The sequence below is a fragment of the Arachis duranensis genome, chromosome 1, assembly GCF_000817695.3.
Source record: "Arachis duranensis cultivar V14167 chromosome 1, aradu.V14167.gnm2.J7QH, whole genome shotgun sequence".
NCBI classification, from domain to species: Eukaryota; Viridiplantae; Streptophyta; class Magnoliopsida; order Fabales; family Fabaceae; genus Arachis; species Arachis duranensis.
Window position 1 is genome coordinate 8,391,059 of NC_029772.3, and position 9,253 is coordinate 8,400,311.

A 9,253-nucleotide genomic window follows, 5' to 3' on the forward strand; every position below is an offset into this window, starting at 1 on the left:
GCTCGTAGCTGCCGTCGTCGTCACTGAAAGAAAGAAGAAAGGGGCCGGGCTGCGACGGGGGAGAAGAGAAGAGGGAAAGGAGATGCGCCGGCGCTGCTAGGATTTGCCGCTGCCATCGCGTCGTCATCGGGAGACCACGCCGCTGAGCTGTCGCCACCGATTCGCTCATGAGCTGCCGTCGGAGAAGCGCCGGTGGTTCTGCTTCATCTTCTGCATCTGCTTCTTCTTCTGAATCTGCTTCTTCTTATGCTTCTTCTTATGCTTCGGCTTCTGCATCTGCTTCTTCTTTGCTTTGGCCTCTGCTTTCTGCTTCTGTTTGAGCATCTGCTTCTGCTTCTGTGACTGTCTCTGCTTCTGCTTCTGTGACTACCTCTGCTTCTGATTTTAATTTGTTGTTTTCTGATTTTATTATTGTTGTGTGTTGATTTGGTTGTTGAATTTGTTAAATTTGTGTTGATTTTTTGAATTTTTTATTCTTTGATTTGTTGAATTTGTGTTGATTTTATTGATGTTATTTTTCTTGGTGGTAGAGATAAAGGTGATGGTGATGGTGGAAGTAAAGGTGTTAATGGTAGTGAAGGACATTTTTGTCCAGAAAAAGTTAAAAGGACGATTTAAATACGAAAAAATGTTAAGGATGATTCTAAATATAAAATTACGTTAGAACAGTTACTGAGATGGAATAGAACACGTGAAGTGATTATTTTATAGGAACACCTTATCTGATTATAGTCTATTTGTTAAATTTATTAGTGCTCAAATTTCTATACTTTTAGTCTATGTTAATGACATCGTTCTCACTGTTAATTCTATTTCTGAACTTGCTTCCATTAAGTCTATTTTACACCAATACTTTTGAATTAAAGATTTGGGCCTTTAAAATATTTTTTGGGTATTGAAGTAGTTCAATCAGTAAAAGAAATTTGCTTATCTCAAAGAAAATATTGTCTTAATCTTTTGGAGAATTCTAGTCTATTAGGTGGTAAACCTACCTTTGTTCAAATGGATAGTTTCACCAAGACTATATCAAAACAAAAGTCCTTGCTATCTGACCCTTCTATGTATAGCCGTTTGGTTGGGCGTCTTATCAATCAAAATGCTCTTCATATTGCTGTTAATTCGATTTTTCATGAACGAACAAAACATTTAGAGGTCGATTGTCACTTGGTTTGATAAAAAGCTCAAGTTGGAGTCATGAAACTTCTCTCCATTCCTTTTTCTAGGCAATTAGCTAACATTTTCACAAAACCTTTGTCTCATCAACCCTTCTATCTTAATCTCAATAAGCTTGCATGCGTATTAAACCATTCTTCTACTATAGCCTATGACAATAATAAAGAAGTCTCACGATAAATTCAATTTTAATTTTAGTTTTTATCATCTTATCTTATCTTTATGTTATTTTCTTATCTTATTTCTATTTTTATCTTTTGTAATATATATTTAATTTTACTCTTATAATTCAATCAATCAAAAAATACATAACAAAGTATTCTTTATCTTTGCGTACACTGTATGTACTCTATATGTATTTTTATCTTATAATTCTTTCAAATGATTCTTAAGATCTTGATACAGCGACTTCGAAATTGTACCATAAAAATTGTTCCAACTCAGATTCAACAATTCCAAACTCACCATCTCCATACCAACGTTTGAACAAAAAGAAATTCAACTCCATGCACCCTGTGCCAACACCACAATCAATACAACAATAAAAACAAGAACACGAGAGTGCAAGTGATTGGCGGCACCACTGGCGGAAATTGGCTGCAAGAACCAGAAGAAAGATATGCATGGGGAAGCCAAATGACCTTGTTATATGGACCAACTAAAATCTTCAAGAAATAGTTTATCACAGCTTCTTTCACGGGCCCAAAAACTAAACCAACTATTATCCTATTATCGTTGAAGAAATTGGGTCCGTGCGCAGAAAAACGCTAAATACAAACAACTCTCCAAAAAAAATTAAAACTTTATGTAAAAATTTTTAATGAATAAAAAAATATAAAATAAAAAATTTTATATACTTTTTATGTACTCTTATTATAATTAAATATTATTAATATTAAACTAATAAAATAATAATCTAAATAACAATCAAAATTTATTTTCTTCTTGTTTAAAACCATTAGCTTTTCAAGTTGATCAATAATTCGCATCATACAAGGTATTGATTGGATTATGTTTGTTTTGCAAATTACATGCATTGGATTTTATTTTTGTTTTTTAGATTGATCCAATTTAACTCAAACCACATTATAAAATATATTAAAATCAATTATGTCATTATTTTACTATCAAACATATATTTCTAATGTCTAATATATATAATATTTTTTATTCATACATTACTTTTACTTATATATATAGAGAGAATTTTAATTTTATATTAATTAAGGGGATTAAAATACTCTTATAATTAATTTTTAAAATATTAGAATAATATCCCTTTAGAATTATGATTATTTATTTATCCTGAAAATTATGAATTTAAATATTTAAAATGAATTAATGATTGATCTGTTAGTCAGTTACTAACTATTTTTTATATTTCTCTTTAAATATAAGATTTAGCAATTTAAATTTTAATGGCGCAACATTTCAATATTTCTGACTTTCATATTCTATTTTAACAATATCTATATATTTGACCAATAAACTATATCTCAAATGACATAATCTTTTTATCTTCACCTAAAAATTTCTGAGTTTGAGTCTTAAAGGTGAAATTGATCTTTAAACATTTTCATTTTTCTTAGTAATCCCAAGTTTTCCCCATATTTTACTCCGTTATTCATATAATAATCAATTGTTCATATGTTCTAGCTATCTCAATTGCATTTTCTGTTTTCTTTTTCTCATTTACCAATAAATAAATAAAATGTTTAACTATTTTGGTTTTAATCACTATGTAACTTCAACGATCTGGTTGCAATAATTATTTCTAATTTCATCATTGCTTCACTTCTATATATATCAACATTTTAGTTGTAAAAGATCTGTGATTAGTTAAACATAAAACACAGATTAAAACAATGAAACGATGTTAAGAGTAATTGTATGTATAAATAGTTGCTAAGAGTGATTGCATATATGATAAAGGTGCAGTGTTTGTAGCAAGAGCGTGTAAAAAATTGTAAAAGAAGAGGGGGAGTGAAGATAAGGAATTTAGGTATATTAAATGGCAAAACTCAACTACACTATTAGAGTTATCCTTCTTATATAGATACATAGATAAGTGCCACATTAGCTGGCTTCTAACTAACTATCAAAACAGAAAAGATTCTACTCCTAATTTCTAGTGATTCTCTTCTTTCTTTGGTTAACTGGTTTCCTATGAGTCAGGTAACACCCTCCCTCAAGTTAGGAGTGAAAATATTTTTCAGGCCTAACTTGCCAATAAGGGCAGAGAAGGTTCCTGGATTAAGAGGTTTGGTCAATAAGTCTGCAACTTGTTCACGAGTGGAAATTGGCAAAAGATGAATGACTTTCTCGAGCACCTTGTCTCTTACTATGTGACAATCGACTTCAATGTGCTTTGTTCTTTCATGAAACATTGGATTAGAGGCGATGTGAATTGCTGCCTGGCTATCACAATAAATGCTAACTGGTTGCTGTAATTCTAGTTGTAAATCCAACAGGATCTTCTTTATCCATATGGCTTCTCGAGTAGCTGATGCAAGTGCCCGATACTCAGCTTCTGCGGAAGAGGCAGCTACAGTTGTCTGTTTTTTACTTTTCCATGATACAATGGAACTTCCAACATAAAAACAATAGGCAGTAGTGGATCTTCTAGTGTCTGGGCAAGCTGCCCAATCTGAATCTGAGAATCCTGTGACTGTAATGTCTACGCTTGCAGGGAAGAATAGACCATTAGCTGGGGCTCCTTTGATGTATTTGAGAATTCGGATCGCTGCCTTGAAGTGCACATCAGTTGGTGCTTCAAGAAACTGACTTAATTTGCCAATAGCAAAGCTGATTTCGGGTCGAGTATTAGCTAAATAGAGTAACCGGCCAATGAGCTTTCGATACTCAGTATTGGAGGGCAGTGGTTCTCCCCCATCTTTTGTCAATTTTGAAGAGTAATCCATCAGTGTGGAAGCTGGTTTGCAGTCCTCAAGTTGATGGTCTCTCAAGATATCTAGTGCATACTTTCTTTGGTACAAGGCCAGGCCATCCTTGCCTCGGGCAACCTCCATGCCTAGGAAGTATTTCAAGTCACCAATGTCCTTTATGCTGAATTTTGTATCTAACAATGACTTGATGAAGTTAATTTCAGTCATGTCATCGCCAGCTATCACAACGTCATCAACATAAATCAGCAAGGCAGTGAAGCCACTCAGTTGAGACTTGGTAAACAAACTATGATCAGACTTTGATTGAGAATAACCAGAATCCAACAGAATTGTCTTCAGTTTGTTGTTCCATTGGCGACTGGCTTGTTTGAGGCCATAGAGAGACTTCTCCAACTTGCAGACCAAACCCGGGGGTGCATTCAAACCAGGAGGGGCTTGCATGTAGACTTCTTCCTCAAGATCACCATGTAAGAAGGCCGTATTGACATCAACCTGTTTGAGAAACCAGCCCTTGGCCACAGCAAGAGCTAACACAATTCTTAAGGTGCTGAGCTTTAAAACGGGACTGAAGGTGTTAAGGTAGTCAATGCCTAGCACTTGTGTGAAGCCTTTAGCCACCAGTCGTGCCTTGTATCTTTCAATGGTGCCATCAGGATTGTGTTTCAGCTTAAACACCCACTTACAACTGATTGCCCTCTTTCCAATTGGAAGAGCAGTGAGCCGCCAAGTCTTCAGTTTCTGAAGAGCATCGAGTTCCTCTTTAATAGCGCTTCTCCAACAATTATGTTTTATTGCTTCTTCAAAGTACTTGGGTTCTTTATCAGTGGAGATGGCTAGGGAGAAGGATTTATGATTTGAAGAAAGTGCACTATAAGACAAAAAATGTGAGATTGGATACCTTGAATCTGAGCTGGAATCTGTTGTGGTGCTTATACACTGATAGCTTTCCAGGTATTTAGGTGTCTTTCTTTCTCTGGTGGATCTTCTTGGAATCAAATTTTGTTCAGTGTTTTGTACTGTTTGAGATGCATGCTGTGTTGATGGAATGAAATCTTGTGATGTATAACTAATTATGTCTGTCTCGTGTCCTGAGGGATTCTCATGTAATGATGCATGTTCAAGTGAATTATTAATGTCGTTTGTCACTGCTTGAGTGTTATTGGGTGCTGGTGTAGGTGCAGTAAAAGTGGATGCAGGGATAGTACATACGTCATATGTGAAAGGATCATGTATGAGTGGATGTTGACTGTTGCTAGATGCAGAATGAGGAATAGATGAATTAGAGCAAGTGTTTGAGTTTTGATTAGAAAAGGGAAAATGGTTTTCATAAAATATTACATTCCGAAACACAAATATCTCTCTTGAAGTCATATCCATCAAAAGGAAGCCTTTGGTTCCTTCCTTAAAACTAAGAAAAACGCATCTCCTAGCCCGTGGATCTAATTTAGTTCTACCTGAACTGATTGTGCTAGCAAAAACCAAACAACCAAAAATTTTAAGGTCAGTAATTATTGGAAGTGAGTTATGCAACACATAATAGGGTGACAGATGGTTTAAAAACTTTGATGAAATTCGGTTTATGATGTGCACAACATGTGCTACTGCAAGATTCCAGAAACATTTTGGCACATTTGAATGAAATAGAAGTGCCCGTGTCACTCCTAGAATGTGTTGGTGCTTTCTTTCAACAATCCCATTTTGTTGGGGAGTTTCGACACATGAACGTTGATGTAGTATCCCAGTTTCATTATAAAATGACTGCATTAAAAATTCTGCACCATTATCACTTCTAATAATTTTGATTTGTTTATGAAACTGAGTTTTTGCAAACACAACAAAATTCTTTAACAAACAAGTGGCTTCAGATTTTGATTTCATAAAGTTCACCCAAGTAAATCTTGACTTATCGTCTACTATAGTAAGAAAATATTTGTGTCCATTTATTGAAGGAATGGAGAGATGTTCCCATATATCTACATATATCATATCCAAACAATGCTGTGATTTGGTAGTGCTTAAGCTAAATGGCAGCAACTTTTGCTTTGCCAAGTGACATGCATGACAGGGATTCTCATCAGTGTCATAGGTAATGAAATTATAATGTTTTTTCATGTCAATTAAACCACTACATGATAGATGTCCTAGTCGATAATGCCATAAGTCCTTATCTCTTATGCCTTGTATATTCATGATGCATGATGTGTTAATGCTTGTGCCAAATTGCAGATTCCTCGCTTCAGCTTTCAGTGTATAAAGGCCTCCATCAGATTCAGCTTTGCCAATTATTCTCATGGAGCTGCAGTCCTGAATCTCACAAAGTTTATCATTAAAAATCATTCGACAATGCAATTTGGCCGTGAGTTTGGAAACCGAAACTAGCTTGTAGTTGAAAGAAGGTATGTATAATGCATTTGTCAAATATAGATTTTTTGAAAAATGTATTGTTCCAATTGTGTTGCTGAATGTAATAGTGCCATCTGGCAGCCGCACTACAATTGGATCAATTTTGTGATATGTTTGAAAATCATCAAGGGAGTATGATACATGGTCTGTAGCCCCAGTATCAATTACCCATGTTGTGCACTTATTGTTTGAAATTGTTAGTGTCTTAACACTTGTTTTGAATTGAAAAATATGTACCAAATTACCTTGATGAGGTGGTGACTGTGATTGTGTCACAATTTGGTCAGTGCTTTGAATAGGCTTTAGCTCATAATTGCCCAAGAGTGCTAATAAAGCTTGTTTTTGCTCTGCAGTAAATTCAGAATTGACAGCCTTACCTCCGACCAGTTGGCTACTGAGTTTCTCATTGTCTTCCTCAGCTGCTGCTGTTGTCATGTAGTTTAAAGCAGCTTCTCCACTAATCCTTTGCTTCAAGTGTGGAGGATAACCATGCTTCTTGTAGCATGATTCAATGTTGTGTCCTAGCTTCCCACAATATGCACATTGCACCTTTCTACTTTGTCCTCTTCCGCTTTGATTTCTTCCTCCTCTACCTCTTTCTCTCCCTCTGTTTTGTCCAGATTCCACAAAGTTCAAGGAAAGAGTAGAATTGTTCACGATCTGTGGGGAGAGCAATTCACTTTGGAATTGTCTTTCTTGTTGGGTGAGCATTGCAAATACATCGTTCAAGCTAGGAAGAGGATTCATCATCATCACTTGTGATCTCACAGTAGAATATTGATCATTTAATCCTCTCAAGAACCTGGTTATTTGATCTTCAGACCTGTGACTCCTAATTACTCCTAATCCACAATTACAGGTTACGCCACATTGGCACATTGGAATGCTTCTGAAATTATCCAGCTCTTCCCAAATTGTCTTCAATTTTGTGTAATATAAAGTTACATCAAGTTCGCCTTGTCTTATGGCATACAATTCTTCTTGAAGCTCAGCCACTCGGTACCTATCACCCTGGTGGTATCGGTGCTCAAGTTCGTTCCAAATATCATGGAAAACATTGTTCCATATCACAGATTGAGAGATGCTTGACTCCAGAGAAAGATTAAGCCAAGACACTACGTATGTATTACACCTTTTCCAGGGTTCAAACAAGCTATCGCCTTTTTCTGGTTTGGTTATCGTTCCATCCACGAAACCAAATTTGTTCTTCGATTCCAACGCCAATACCATTGCTCTCCTCCAAGATCCATAATTCTTTCCATTCAAGATCACATTCGTAATCGATACTCCAGGATTCTCAGAAGCATGAAGATAGTAAGGGTTTGACGATTCTTGTTCGAATTCGAAAAAGGGGTAGGAATTGGATTGTTACCTCGACTCAATTGAGTTTGCAGTGCAGTGATTTGATTAAGGAAGTGAGCGATGCTCTGTAGATCGATGGTTGTTGCATCAGGTGAATCTTGATTGCTACGATTAGGTTCTGCCATTGATACTCCAAATCAGTGCTAGATGTGCACGATTCGGACACTGAAATCTCTAGATTGTAGTGAGACACAGTGACCAAGTCGTTCTTCTCTCTCAACTCTTTTCTTGAACCCACGCTACTCTATTAGAGTCCACACTCACCGCACCATGATAAAGGTGCAGTGTTTGTAGCAAGAGCGTGTGAAAAATTGTAAAAGGAGAGGGGAGTGAAGATAAGGAACTTAGGTATATTAAATGGCAAAACTCAACTACACTATTAGAGTTATCCTTCTTATATAGATACATCGATAAGTGCCACATTAGCTGGCTTCTAACTAACTATCAAAACAGAAAAGATTCTACTCCTAATTTCTAGTGATTCTCTTCTTTCTTTGGTTAACTGGTTTCCTATGAGTCCGGTAACAATATATAGTATTAATTGAAATAACTTTTTTTTCATAAAGATTACTAAAAGGAATAATAATGGCTCAATAAAAAATATTAGCCAATTTTTAAGATAATAAAAACTACTAAAATTAATAGTAATGATTATATAAGAGATTGGTCAATATTTTTCAATTAGTTGGTCAACATTGTGGTCGTATTAATATTTTTTAATAAAACAAAAAATAATTTTAAAAGTAACTGCATACATGGTAGTAATTAGGTCGAGACAATTTTTTTCATGAAAATTACTAAAAAACAATGATGATCCAATAAAGATTATTAGTCAATTTTTAAGATAACAAAAACTACTAAAAATAATAGTAGTGATTATGTACTTAGAGATTGGTTAATAATCTTTAATTAGAATTTAGAACACCATTATGATCGCATTAGTAGTCTTCATTAAAACAATAAAACAATTTTAAGAGTGATTGCCTAAATAATAGTGGCTAAGTTGAGACAACTTTTTTTTTCATGAAGCTTACTAAAAAAAATAATGATGAGCCAACGAAGAGTATTAGCCAATTTTTAAGATAACAAAGCATAATAATAATTATGTACTTAGAAATTAGTATTGTTCAATTTGGTTTAAAAAAAATAATGATGAGCCAACGAAGAGTATTAGCCAATTTTTTATTATTTAAACTATTTTTTTAAAATGAGTTTAATTAAGCCGCCGTTAGTATTCTTCGTTAAAACAATAAACTAATCTTAAAAATATACTGATTAGGTTAAAACAATTTTTTTCGGATGAAGATTGCTAAAAGAAACAATCATGAGACAATGAAGATTATTAGTCAAATTTTAAGATAATAAAGACTATTAAAAATAATGTAGTGATTATATGCTTATAGATTGGT